Raw genomic sequence first — 15,074 nt, 5'->3', positions numbered from 1 at the left:
TCATTCCTCCGTCCACAGCTGCCCCAGCCACTCAGAACCACCCTGGGACCCCTGCAACCCAAACTGAGCTTTTCTTGCCTCAAACCTGCTTCTCTTACCAGATCCCTGACTTACGAATGGCTCCATTGTCCTTGAGACAAAGACCAGGGTGTTGGCCTCCCAGTCCCTTCCTCCACCCTGATCACCCCAAGGCCTAGCTCCCCTACCTGGTCCCCTGGCCTCCAGTCCCAACCCTTCAGTATCTTCCTTAAGGTAGCAAAGGAATCTTTCTAGAACCCAAATCTCATTTGTTTCTCTCCTGCTCTAAACCAGGGTCTCTCCTCTTCAGCACTGCTGACATTTGGGACCAGATCATTCTCTGGTGGGGGCCGTCCTGGGTACTGTGCCAGAAGCATCCCTGGCCCTAACCCACTCAATGCCAGGAGCATCCCTCAATGGTGACAACCAAAAACATCCCCAGACATCATCCAGTCTCCCCTGGGCAGGGGGGTGGGGAACCCACCCCCAGCTGAGAACTTCTGCTCTAAAGCTTTCTATGGCTCCCCAGTGCCCTTGAAATGACATCTCCTCCCTTCCTTCTCCACCTCTGGGCATCTGCATGTGCTGTTCTCTCTGCCTGGAATACCTGCCTCCTGCTCCCAGTAACCTGATGAACAGGTTTATCACCTTAACACCTCCTCCAGGAAGACTTCCCAGATCAGCCCGATTGACTTCCTCCAGCCTCCTGCCTGCCTGTGCATCCCCAGTGAGTGCCGTGCTCACCTCATCTTCTAAATGCCTGGCTAACTGTTCATCTTTCCCACTGGACTCTGAGCCCCACCTGGATGGTGGGGCTGAATCTGTCTTGGCCACCACTGTGTCCCCACCACCCAGCATAAGACCTGGCAATACAAGCTCAATAAATAGTAAAAATAGCAAACACCAAGCACTTTCTATGGGCCAGGAACCGTTCTAAGGGCTTCAGTGAACTCATTTGATCCAAACAACACATCCCATAGGTGGGTGCTGTTAATATGCCCCTTACACAGACGGGGAAACTGAGGCACAGAGAGGCGAAGTCACGACCAAATGGAAGTGGTGGAGCCAAGATCCAAATCCACTCAGTTTTCTTTTTCTTTTTTTGGCTGCACAGTGTGTGGGATCTTACCTCCCTGATTAGAGATCGAACTGGTGTCCCTGCATTGGAAAGTGGATTCTTAACCATGTGGCCACCAGCAAAGTCCCTGAAACCCACTTAACTGACACATTAGTTTGATGATGGTGCAGAACTGAACCCCACATGCTGTTTTGCAGGAGTCTGGTTCACTTCAGGGTCAACCCACTGCCCCTGGCCTCAGTTTACCCCCCTGACCTGGGGTTATCGGAGGCCTCAGCATCTCCCTCACCACCCCCAAGACCATCTGCTTCTCTCCATGAAACTTGAGGCATCTCTGCCAGCAGCCACTCGGCGCCTGTCTGCCCGGAAGCGGCCCCACCACCTGCCCCGGCACCTGGCCACCAGGAGCAGGACCTCCCCCAGGACCAGGCAGGAGGAGTCACGTGGCTGGCATGTGCAACCCATGGTGTGCAGGCTACCTATGCACCTACGTGTCTGCCTGCCTGCAGCCCTGAGAATGTGCATTTATGCCCGTGGGGATGGGAGGGACGGTTAAAGAGACAGAGATCCCCCCCAGGAGGGCTTGCGGGTTCTTGACACCACCTTTCTGCCCAACCTCCATCACTCCAAGTCTTGACACAGTCCCATTGTACAGATGAAGAAACTGAGGCAGGTATGGAAATCCCCTCCAGGCTACCTGCTTCATCCTCCCATCCACCTTTTCAGGTACCATATGGCCTTAGCTTGTATACCTTCATCATAGATTTGAATTTCCTTCTGAAACATTTTTCCCACCTGGCCAGGGTGTCTGGGCTACTCTCTTCCTGCCCCACCCCCAGCAGTTCAGCATAAATTTCAGGATCAGCTGGCAAGTTCCAAAACAAACAACATAAAACCTGTTAGGATTTTCACTGGAACATAGACCTAACTGATTTATTGACTGACAGTTCCCTGTCTTCACTAATGGCTCAGGCCACACCTGGGAGTCACTCCCAACTCCCTCCAACACCACCCCCCACCTCATTCTCTCATGCTCACATCCAATGCCAGCAAGTACTGTGGGGTCTGCCAAATTCATCCTGACTTTTTCACCCCTCGCTAGTCTGTTCTCTGGTCAGCTCCCAACATCTGCCTGGACCCCAGTTTCCTCCAGCTGGACCCCAACTCCCACACTTAATCCCTACAGTCTGTCCTCCACCGATCAGATCAGATCAGATAAGATCAGTTGCTCAGTAGTGTCCGACTCTTTGCGACCCCATGAATCGCAGCACGCCAGGCCTCCCTGTCCATCACCAACTCCCGGAATTCACTCAGACTCACATCCATCGAGTCAGTGATGCCATCCAGCCATCTCATCCTTTGTCCTCCCCTTCTCCTCCTGCCCCCAATCCCTCCCAGTATCAGAGTCTTTTCCAACGAGTCAACTCTTCGCATGAGGTGGCCAAAGTACTGGAGTTTCAGCTTTAGCATCATTCCTTCCAAAGAAATCCCAGGGCTGATCTCCTTCAGAATGGACTGGTTGGATCTCCTTGCAGTCCAAGGGACTCTCAAGAGTCTTCTCCAACACCACAGTTCAAAAGCATCAATTCTTTGGCGCTCAGCCTTCTTCACAGTCCAACTCTCACATCCATACATGACCACTGGAAAAACCATAGCCTTGATTAGACGAACCTTTGTTGGCAAAGTAATGTCTCTGCTTTTGAATATGCTATCTAGGTTGGTCATAACTTTCCTTCCAAGGAGTAAGCGTCTTTTAATCTCATGGCTGCAGTCACCATCTGCAGTGATTTTGGAGCCCAGAAAAATAAAGTCTGACACTGTTTCCACTGTTTCCCCATCTATTTCCCATGCAGTGATGGGACCAGATGCCATGATCTTCGTTTTCTGAATGTTGAGCCTTAAGCCAACTTTTTCACTCTCCACTTTCACTTTCATCAAGGGGCTTTTGAGTTCCTCTTCACTTTCTGCCATAAGGGTGGTGTCATCTGCATATCTGAGGTTATTGATATTTCTCCCGGCAATCTTGATTCCAGCCTATGTTTCTTCCAGTCCAGCGTTTCTCATGATGTACTCTGTATAGAAGTTAAATAAACAGGGTGACAATATACAGCCTTGACGTACTCCTTTCCCAATTTTGAATGAGTCCATTGTTCCATGTCCAGTTCTAACTGTTGTTTCTTGATCTGCATACAGATTTCTCAGGGAGGCAGGTAAGGTGGTCTGGTATTCCCATCTCCTGAAGAATTTTCCAGTTTGTTGTGATCCACACAGTCAAAGGCTTTAGCGTAGTCAATAAAGCAGATGTTTTTCTGGAATTCTCTTGCTTTTTCTATGACCCAACAGATGTTGGCAATTTGATCTCTGGTTCCTCTGCCTTTTCTAAATCCAGCTTGACCATCTGGAAGTTCTCCGTTCACGTACTGTTGAAGCCTAGCTTGAAGAATTTTCAGCATTCCTTTGCTAGCATGTGAGATGAGTGCAATTGTGCAGTAGTTTGAACATTCTTTGGCATTGCCTTTCTTTGGGATTGGAATGAAAACTGACCTTTTCCAGTCCTGTGGCCACTGCTGAGTTTTCCAAATTTGCTGGCATATTGAGTGCAGCACTTTCACAGCATCATCTTTCAGGATACCGAAGCAACCCCTAAAGGGCACCCGTTAGCACTTGAATCAGGCTCCGCCCCTCCTCTGTCTACACCCCTCGGGGCCTCCCACATCCCTCCCAGTAAAAATCCAAACTTTTCTTGGTGGCCCATAAGACTTCACACGACCTCCCTCGTCTTCTCCCTGTTCTTCCCTCTTCCTTTTTTCTACCCTCCCCGCTGTGCTACACCACATAGGCCTCCTCTCTGTTCCTCCAACACACCTGGTCTGGCCGTGCCCCAGGGCCTTTGTACTGGCTGTTCCTCACTCAAGAAAGCCTCTTCTCTCAGATACACACATCAGTTCAGTTTAGTTCAGTCACTCAGTCATGTCCGACTCTTTGCGACCCTATGGACTGCAGCATGCCAGGCTACCCTGTTCATCACCAACTCCCGGAGTTTGCTCAAACGCATGTCCATCGAGTCAGTGACACCATCCAACCATCTCATTCTCTGTTGTCCCCTTCTCCTCCTACCATCAATCTTTCCCAGCATCAGGGTCTTTTCTAATAAGTCAGTTCTTTATATCAAGTGGCCAAAGTATTGGAGTTTCAGCTTCAGCATCAGTCCTTCCAATGACTATTCAGGACTGATCTCCTTTAGGAATGGCTTCCTCCTCATTTCATGTCTCCACCCTCACCCGCTGGACTCCAGCAGCCTCTCCCCTCCCCACGCACCTGCCCTCACAGTATCACACTCTCAAAGGCTCCTTTAGACACTCCGTCACTCCAGATATGGTCCTTGCACCAGCAGAGGCAGGAGCCTCACTTGGGGTGGTTAGAAATGCTGAGTTTTGTGCCTGTCCTAGACCTGCCCAAGGAGAGCCTGCATTTTAGATCCTTTTTCTATATATTAATTAGTTGCAGCATGTGGGATCTTTAGTTACGGCATGAGAACTCTTAGTTGTAACATGTGGGATGTAGTTCCCTGACCAGGGATAGAACCTAGGCCTCCTGCATTGGGAATGCAGAGTATTAGCCACTGGACCACCAGGGAGGTCCCAGAATGTGCATGTTTGGGCAGAAGAATACTGAGCATCTGAGCTTATGCACGGATCACGCCAACTGAAATAATCACCTACAGAACAGCCTGTTTAGAGCCCAACTGTTTTCCTGGACTAGGAGCCCCATGAGGGCAGGCCTGGGTGCATCTTGGACAATGACAAGTACCCACAGCGTCTGGTACACAGCTGGTGCTCAATAATGGCTTGTTATAAGGAATGAACTAAGTGTCAGCATTCAAAGTTGAACCCAGATCTGAACCCCTCCCTGGATCCCCTTTGCCCATCACCCCCACACCACACGTGTGTCCACAGGTGAGTGGATCCCCCCTATGAATATCCACAGGTCCCAATGTCTGCGTGTTCACACATATCCACAGATGCAACCACCACACATGTGTGTGCCCCAGCAGGGGTGGACTGTCTGCCCCCGTGCACACATGTCTATAAACGTGTCAGGGTCTGTAAACTGGGCACCCCTTCATGAACCTGCTGCCTGCACCCTGCTATTGCTGCCTTTCTGGCTATGAAATGTTTCTAAGGACCCCAATTAACTGTGGATAGCAGGCTGGCCAAACCTGTGTCTACCCACCCTCCCCACCTGCTCTGTCCAATCCTGCTGGAGGGTTGGGGAAACTGAGGCTGGGGATGAGAAAGGATGGACAGACAATGCTGCCAGCCAAAGAGCCCCTGGGTGGCCACTTAGTCTCTAGAATCTTCTGGCCCAGACTCAAATTTGCTCTCTGCCTCTTACCAGCCTCCAGACCTCCAGGGGTCACTCCCCCTGTCTCAGCCTTGGTGTCCCCATCTACAAACCACCAGGGGCTATAAATCTGACCCTAAAACACTGCTACGAGGATGCAGAGACATCTAGAACAGACAATCCTACAGAAAACCACGTGCGGATATGTGCGGCTTTGAATCTCCTGGCGGCCACATTCAAAAGGTGCAATTTATTTTAATAATATGTTTCATTTAACCCAATAGATCCCAAGTCTTGTTATTTCCACCTGTAATCGACGTGCAGATGATGAATGAGACATTCTAAATTCTGCTTCTGGTACTTAATCTTTGGAATCCAGGGTGTGTTGTATATTTATGGCACACCTGGACTGGGACTGGCCACACGTGGCTCCAAGTCATATGTGACCAGTGGCCATTTTGACAGCCCAGCTGGAGATAAAGGGCTGAGCTAGGGACTGGCACTTAGTAAGCTCAGAGTGGGCATCAGTTATTATTATCATTGTGTTATAGCTATTATGCAAAAATATCCAGAGAATTCCCCGGCGGACCAGCGGTTAAGACTCAGAGATACCACGGCAGGGGGCATAGGTTCAATCCCTGGTCAGGAAAATAAGATCTTGCAAGCCACTTGGCATGGACAAAAATAAAATAAAGCTTCTAAGAAATTTTTTTTTAAAATATCCAATTACATTCTGTGTTCCAATTCCATGCTAGAGCATCTAGCCACAAGGTCCACTGGAATAAGCCAGCGCATAGGGAGGAGCACCCTAAGCTCTCTCTGCCTAAGCAAGGAAGTTCTACTTTCAACCTTACCCTTGGCTTCACTCAACCCCACCAACTTGGGAGCGTCTGTGGCCAGCTCTGGCTTTCTGCACCCCAAATTGCAAGCTATTCATTCACTCATTGGACGAGCAATTATTGAGTGCCACTTGTGTGCCAGACGCAGAGAATGATAGGAGAGTCTTGGCAAAGGGGCTGCTTAGCCTGTGGCCAGGGGAAACCAAAAAGACAAAAACCTGGAGGCTGGAATCCTTAAAGGTATGGCAAGAAGATGCTGGCAGGTGGAGAGGCGGCCATATCTTAAGAGAGGACCCCTGGACAAGACCTGGAGCCTGAATTTTCTCGTCTGTAAAATAGGGCACTTGGCACTCATGTTTGCTCTCTGTGAAATGACCTTGCTGGGTGACCTTGAGCCAGCAACTCACCCTCTCTGGGCCTCTCTATACCACAGCAGGTGACTCAGTGACCCCCGGGCCAGGCTCAGAGCCCCTGTTTCTCCATCTGCTGCGGCAAGGATGGGGGCAGGATGGTCGTCTCCAGTTCCATAGAAGGAGCTCCTGTCAGCCCGGCAGCCCCAGGATTCCAGCTCCGGGGCCCAGCGTCCCCGGGGGGATCGAGTAACCCGGCTAGGCAGCCGGGCCCCTGTGCCATCCAGGTCTAGTTACCGGCTCCACTTACAGCTGCCTCCTCCAGCTGCCTCTGTCGCCCCCCAGCGCAGTCCAGCCGGGCTCTGGGGCTGTCTAGGAACTTGGCAAAGCAGCCAGAGGGAGTCCCCTGGGGCCTGGGCCACGGGGGCGCTGAGGAGAGAGGACCCCCACCCCCAGTGCTCACTCCACACCCGCTAACTCACCTCTCCCTAGCCCAGGAGGTGGCAGTGCAGCCCCTTCGTCCTCAGCCCTCCTCCCTGTGTTCTGGGTTCCCGGAGTCTCAGTTTCTCCATCAGAGAACAGAGCGTGATAACCAGCCCCAACGGGTTATCGTGATGGGTGAATAAGCCATATGTAATAGGTGCTCTGGACTGCTGTGCAGCTGAGAGTTACATCTTCCCTTCTCTGGCTTTGCTTCTGCCTCTGTAAATCAGGGATGAGAACACAAGACTCCCCGGGGACAGGGGGGTCTAGCGCACAGTAGGTGCTCAGCAAACACTGGCTGAATGAATGTCCCACAGACAGGCCCTATTTATGAAAGAGCTACACAGATCTGTTGATTCCAGACTTCCTGAGCACTTACTGTGTGCCAGCATAGCCGGGGATTCAACCCTGACCAGGACCATGCACAGAATCAGGCATGCAGTAGGTGCCCAATTAATGCTGAGCATCTCCTTAAAGAAGATGTGTTTAGAGTACCTGAGCTATCTCCCTGCTGCACAATTCAGCAGCCCAGCAGAGCAGGGATTTAAGCTAAGATTTTAAGTTAAAAAATTGTTTTAATTAAAAAATAATTATTATATCTTTTGGCCATGCCTTGTGGCAGGGGGCATCTTAGTTTCCTGACCAGGGGTCGAACCTGAGGTCCCTGCATTGGCAGTTCTGAGCCTTCACCAATGGGCTGCCAAGGAAGTCTCTTAAAGTAAGATTTGATGAAGCCCCTACTGTGTGCCAGCTGCTGGGCCAGGCCCTTCAAAGGTCTGAACACAATTCCTACCCAAGCCAACTCTATGAAGCAGCATCATTATACCATTTTACAGGGGAAAAAAACAAAGCTCAGAGAGGTTAAGACACTTGGCCAAGGTCACACAGCACAGAAGGGTAGAGTTGGGATTTGAACCCAGGCCACATGGCTCTACCGCCTCTTGCTGACATTTCCTGAGCGCCCACGATGTACCATCTGTCAACAAGGCTGCACAGTCTAGCTGCACATTTTGCAGATAAGTGAGCAGAGACCCAGAAAGAGGCTGCCCTTGTCCCAGGCCACTCAGGGAACCGGGGGCAGGGGAGACTGGGTGGCAGAGGCAGGACCTCACGAGGGGGACACAGATAGGTCCTCAGGGCTCCAGGCCCAGGCAGAGAAGGGGGGACTCCTGGGTAATTAATTTTAATCACTGTTTGGAAATTGGGCCGCCAGGAGGCAAATCGGAAGCAGCAACTTGTAATTAGGAATGGGGAAGGGGAGGGCTGCTTTCTCGGGGAGGCGGCGACCATTCTGAGGAGATTAAAATGTCATTTATACCCAGTGGGTAATTAGGGGGCCTGGGAGGGGGCCACTCGAGGAGGCTGGATGGAGTTCCTAGGGAATTCAAGATGGGCTGTGGATTTGGGATCAGGAACCCACAGATGCGGGCTCAGAGCCAGCCTGGGGGCAAACAGACCCTGGTGTCAATCCCAGTTCGGATGAAACAGAAAAGTCAGGTCCTGCTCTTGGGGTCCAATTTTAGGGGAGAGAGGGGAGTAAGAGTCGCTCTAAGGGGCTCCACTGTAGGGAGAACAGGTCTGGTCACTGCCCTTGAGGCCCTCAATCTGAAAGAGAAGATAGTGAGCCTGGCCCCCCTCACTTGGGGTTCTGGGAGCCCTCTTCTCCCCCAGGCTGATCCTCCCAACCCCGAAGTCCTCCAGTCACTGCCCTTCCCTAGAGGCCCTGTCTGGGAGGCCCCAGGGATCCCCTACTGAGATGGGACGGGAAGGGCAGGTCTGGAGGGGGGACACTGCTGAGTGATGGTGGGCAAGAGACAGGTGGGACCATGCCAAGTGCTGCTGGGAATGGAAGACCTGGCAAATGAACCTGAAGAAGACAAAGGCAGGAAACAGGTCCTGGGGGAAGGCCTGGGGGTCACAGTGGACCACAAGTCCTGGTGAGTCAGGGCTCAGGAATGGTGGAGACGCTGGCAGAGTGACGTGGTTTCCTGGGGGGTGGGGTTTGAGAACTGTGCATCAATAGAGCAAGACAGCAAGGGGCAGGGGCCCCCGATTTGCTAGGTGACCTCAGGGAATTGGCCAGCCTAACCTGAGCCTCATTTCTTCCACACCCTGGGGCTTAGACATTCAAAGGGAGCAATAGCAAACACTTCTGGAGCACCTATTGTGTCCCAAGCTCTGTGCAATGGGCTTTGCAGAAAGTACTGATGGGGTAGGTAGGAGGGGTTTCCTCACCATTTTATAGGTGAGGACATTTAGGTGGCCCGGAGCGGGCAGGTAATATGCCCAAGGTTGCACAGCTACGAAATGGCCAGAGTGGGTTTTGAACCTAGCCCATATGGTCCCAATATCACACTCTTAACCACAGCGCTACATGCTGTGCTGAATTTAGTTGCTCAGTCGTGTCCAACTTGTTGCGACCCCATGGACTGCAGCCCGCCAGGTTCCTCTGTCCATGGGGATTCTCCAGGCAAGAATACTGGAGTGGGTTGCCATGCCCTCCTCCAAGGGATCTTCCCAATCCAGGGATCGAACTCAGGTCTCCTGTATTGCAGGCAGATTCTTTACCACAGGAGCTACCAGGGAAGCCCACAGTGCTACGTTCCCCTAGAGAAAGGGGCTCTCAGCCCCTCTGCACATCTAGAAAGTCCACCATCTACTCTGACCCACCCACTTTTCCTCTCTACTGCCTCACCCTGGCTGTTTCCCATCCTTGCTCCCCTGGACCAGCGGAGTCCCTTTCACCTGGTCTCCCAGCTTTGGCTGCCCACAGTCTGCACTCTCTGCAGTGATCAAACAGCATCTGTGAGCACCAAGGCAGGTTCTGCCCCCTCCTCTGCCCACAGCCCTTGGGGCACACACCTCCAAAAGTTCAAGTACTCCCTACAGCCCACGAGGCCCTGCACAATGTGCAGGGGGATCTTGTCCCCTCCCTGCCCTTCCCTCCTCCCTCTCTCCCCCTTGCTCAGTCTGCTCCAGCCGCACAGGCCTTCTTGCTGTTCCTCCAACAAGACCAGGCACGGTCCTGCCCCAGGGCCTTTGCACCGGGTGTGCCCTCTTCCTGGAATGCTCTTCCTCCAGTTCTCTGCAGACTGGCTCCTTTTCATTTTCCAGGTCTCAGCTCAAACGTCACCTCCTCAGAGACACTCTCCCTGACACCATCAGCTGAAACAGCCCCTCCCCTCTCAGCGACACCATCCAGTGTCACTGTCCCCAGGGCACTTGTTACATTTGATTTACTTTCTTTCCCAAGGTAGTAGCCATGCTCCCATTGGGTATGAGCTCAGCAGGGCAGGGCCTGCTTGGCCTTGCTCATTGCTGGGTACCCAGCACCTGGCACATAGTAGGCACATATAGTAGGAGCTCATCTGTCAGCTCGTGGAATGAAAGCCAAGACCTCACACCTCCAATGAGATCAGGACCAGAGGCCACAAGTTCCTGCTTTTCAAAGTAATTTCTTTTTCTAGAGTAAGAAAAGAACAGGACCAGGTCCGGCATTGTCTGCATCCTCTTGTTTAAATGTTCAACCTTCAGGGAGAGAGAATAGCATCTGTGTCTCACAGATGGGGAAACCAAGGCTCAGAGAGGGGGCATGAGTGAGTGAGTGAAGAGATGGATGTTGTGGCAATCTTCAAGGGCAAAAACTCAGACGGGCTATCTCAGCTGCCCCAGGGGACACTGACTCAGCCTTCAGGAAAGGGAGAAGGTTCTGAAACTATCAGAAGACATGTGGCCTGGTGAACTCCTACATATCCGTCATAGTCCTAGCTGCAATGTCCCTCCTCAGTACATCTTCTCTGACCTCCACTAGGCAGAGACAATTTTCCCTAGCCCCACTTTGCCCCAACTCTGATCCCATGTAGCAAAGAGGGCCAGTGTCTGCCTATTTCCCCTCCTTGAGCCTGGACAACCCTTGAGGGCCAATCAGACACTAGAGTTAAACTTTTTCCTCTGAGATCTCAGCATCACCTGCCCAGGACATGCCACAAGGAGCCTCTGGGAGCATCTGTTTAGTCACTTGTCTCCCCAACTGCTTTAGACCAGGTCTCTCCCAGGGCCCTCCTGAGAACCCACGAACCCACAATCCCCCCTGGGATCCTGCAGTTGGGAAGTTCTCTCCTCGGTCTGCCCTTGGAAGGCAGGCTCAGCCTGGGACAGGATGCATCTGGGAAATGTAGTCCTCACTAGACTGGGCTTCCCTCCCAGCAGGCCCTGGGGCTACCACCTTTGGACCCGGGGGTCAGTGAAGGAGCTTCAAGGGTGGCTGAGGGGAGTGGGTGCCCTGTATCACTGCCTAAAGAGATGGAAGAGGCGTCTTCAGCCTCCCAGGTCACCTCCTCAGCACATTCTAATGACTGCCACTTCGTCTGGACATCCCTCAAGGGCAGGTGATGAACGACTGTGATAATAAGAGAGAATTATGTGGCTCAGGCCCAGACCTCTCAGGCCACACATCAAACCCTGGCTCTGGAAGCCAAACCTACACCGATCACAATGGTGGGGGTGTCTAGCGCGGGGATCTGAAGCTGACGCCTAGATATTAATAATTTGACCACAGGATGTGGGGCAGGTGGCAAGGCTGTCTTGAGCCTCAATGTCCCTGCTTCTGCTAAATGAGGTCCCACCCACGGTCAATCCCAATCACCACTGGGTCTTGGATGAATCAGTCTGAGAATCTGCAGTCCCTGAAATGGCTTAGAATTTTGGAATCACTATATCCTAAACATTTCCCCAGCATTCTGGAAAAATGGCTGCCTAATCCCACTTGCTTGCCTCCCTGGATGGGTGACTCTGCACCCCTCTGAGAAGCCCACTGGGTTTGCAGGAAACTGTCTCCTGGTAGCTACCCTTCCTCATATCTGCTCAGGGTCTGAAACTCTGCTCATTCCTCCCTCTGCTCTACAACCTTCCATGGCTCCCTACTGCCCTTAGGATAAAGCCTGCTCCTCGACTTGGCATCCACAGCCCTGCCACCTCTCAGGACTCATTGCTCATTGTAGCCCACCCTTTAAATAGTGCAGCCATTCAAGGGTCCCCCAACACACCCCTCTGTGACTTTCCCCGCTGCTCTCTCCACCTGGAATCAGTGTTCCCCTCTCCTTCTGGCAACATCATTCAAGCCCAGCGCCAGTATCCCCTCCTCCAGGCAGCCTTCCCTGCTTCCACCCGTCCTGATCCTGGCTGAGTCCTCTCTGGGTCCCCATCTTCACCTGGCAAAGGGCCAGGCACACAGGACAGGGCCAGCCACACCCCAGGGTCAGCTAGGGACACTCTCCTTCCCAGGAGATGGGCAGCGACCGGCATGTCCTTCAGCCCCCTGGGGACCCAGCTTACCTGTCCTGCCAGCTGACGTCAGGGTCACCTTTGCAAGGACAGTTTGATTTCTATCTTCTTGGTCCAGCCCCAGCTCACCCCAGCAACTCCCCGCTCAAGCCCTGGGCGGCCAGTGCAGATGCCAAAGCCTCCTACAGCCCAAGTATCCAGCACCTTCTTTCCCCAGTGTACAGAGGTGAATAGTCCCTCCCTGGTGACTCAATACCTCCTCTGGGAAACACCTTCTCACCTCCAAGCAGAGAAGGTGATAGGACTATGAGGCCCGTGGGTACTTAGCCCTCGCAGAAGGCAGGTGGGGACCAGAGGGAGAGGTTACATACCCAGGGTATTCCGTGGTACATCTCTCTGCCTCATCTCCTTCCACTCAGGTCCTAGAACCAAGAGCACTTTCTGGGGTGACTGCAGCCCAGAGAGGGCTAGCGACCTGTCTGAGGCCACACAGCAGTACCCCTCTTCTCACGCCCTGGTCTTCTCTATGATGCTTTTTTTTTTTTTTTTGAAAGGGGTGGGGCGTTGGATCCTCCAGGTCTAATGTCTGCCCTGCACAGGTCAGTGGAGTGGGGGTGGGGGACTGGGGTTTCCAAGGAAACCTTTGGGCTGGTATTTTGGGTTTCAGCTGATATGGGGGTTCCTCTCCCCCTTGACCCCACCTAGCAGCCCCAGCAGTGGAGGGGACTGGCTTCCCTCTTCACCCATCCTGCCACCTCCCTGGGCCTCAGTTTCCCTGTCTGTTCGGGGAAACAGGTCAGCTCAGCAAGTACATGCTACAGATTAATGAGCCTCCTGCCAGGCTGCCACCTGCAGGATATCCAAGGGGGTCTCCTCTGAGCCACAGGGATCCACAGCTACCTTCCCAAAGAGCTCAGGACCTCCTCCCAGGAGAATCCTGACCCCACCCACGGACCCCAGCCGCTTTCCCATACCCCATACTCTGTCTATACAGAGTTTCAGCCATCCCTCGATTACATCCCAAAATTTCATCCTGAAAGACACCATATCTACAGGGATGTGGAAGAGGGGCTAGCCAGCGTCTGTAGGGAAGGGGACGCTGCAGGGGTACTGAACTTTGACTTTGAAGAAAACACTGTACCCCTTGAGAAACTGAACGAACCCAGAAACATACAAAGCATTGCACTTTTGCAAACTGGGGGCCGTTCTGAAACCCCAGCCATTAGTCCCCTCTTCCTCCTTAAACCCCAAAAGAGACCCCCAAAACTTGAGGGCCCAATCCCCTAACCTCCAGCCCCAGTTCCCCTCCAGTCCCAGAGTCAAAGATAACAGCCTCAGGGGGAGGATGTCAAAGACCTCAGCGAGGGGCTGAGGGTCTGGGAGTCACCCCCAACCCCAGGACTCTTGCAAATACTCCTAGCTTCAGCGTCTACACGACAGGGCAGGGGCAGAGCACGGGGGTTGCCTATGGCAGCGCCCCACCTAGGAGGTGCCCCAAACCCGGAGGGCACCCTGAGGCAGGACAGGGGTTGCGAGACCTCCCTGGAGCCCAATCAGCGCCCACAGGAGGGGGCCACATTCGGCGCCCCCACCCCTCCCAGCGCTCTGCGAGAGAAAGACGCTTTCTTTGTCCCTTTGTCAGCTCTTGGGGGGGCCCCGAAACATGGGCCCCCACTGCAGCGGCGGGGTGGGGGTGATCCGGACCCGTTGACTCTCTCCCCCCCCGCACCACGGCCCCTCCCCCGCGGCCCCAGCCCTGGGCTGCTTCTGGGCCGGGCGTGAGGCTGGAGAGGGCTCAGGGGCGCCCAAGGTGCCACGGATGGACCGTGGAGTGGGGCGGAGGGGCCTCGCTTCGCCAGGACCACCGCACCGGCCCCTCGACTTAGCGCTCAGGGCTCCGCCCCCCAACGCATCCCCCATCCCCGGCCAGCAGGCCCCCTGCCTGCCCTGAACACCCCCACCTGGGCCCCAATCCAGTTCTCCAGCGGCGCAGCCGCGAGCCCCCGTTATTGTGCTTTCTACGGCGCCCCCCATGGACAAAACCTCCACCCTCTGTGGTACCGACAGAACCCCCATTATAGCTCCACATACAGGCCCCCCGTAAACAATCCAGGCCCCCCCAGCTGCGGTGCAATTAGACACCCCCATTACGGAGTCTCATTCAGAGACCCAGGCCCAAATCCAGACCCTTCAAAGCGTTCAGACTGGTCCCCCATTCTATTGCTCCATACTGCGACCCCCCGAAAATCCAGCCCCCTCCCCAGTTGCGTTGCCGACAGAACCTCCCGTTATAGCGCTCCACAGACCCCCTCCCCGGCCCAATCCATCCCCCTCCCAGTGGCCGGGTCTTCAGGCCCCCCCATCATAACGCCTGACCCGGCCACCTCAGCCAACAATTAAGGCCCCCAGCTGCGTGCCGACAGACACCCCCAGGATAGCGCCTCCCCAGCCCCCCTTCTTGCAGACGCCCCGGGGCGCTTACCTCGGAGCCGCGGCCGCTGCGAGTGCGCGGGAGGGAGCGCGAGGGCGGGAGGGCGCGGGTGGTGGGGGGTGGGGGGGGGTCGGTGCGCGCACCTGTCCCGGCCCGGCCGGCTCAGCCAGGCATCCCGGGGTGGGGAGGGGGGCTGGGGGCGCGCACTCTCCCCGCCCCCGGGCCCGCGGCGCTGCGCTGGGGGAGGG

Source organism: Bubalus kerabau, chromosome 1 (genome assembly GCF_029407905.1).
Source record: "Bubalus kerabau isolate K-KA32 ecotype Philippines breed swamp buffalo chromosome 1, PCC_UOA_SB_1v2, whole genome shotgun sequence".
Lineage (NCBI taxonomy): Eukaryota > Metazoa > Chordata > Mammalia > Artiodactyla > Bovidae > Bubalus > Bubalus kerabau.
Note: the sequence above shows the minus strand (reverse complement) of the source record.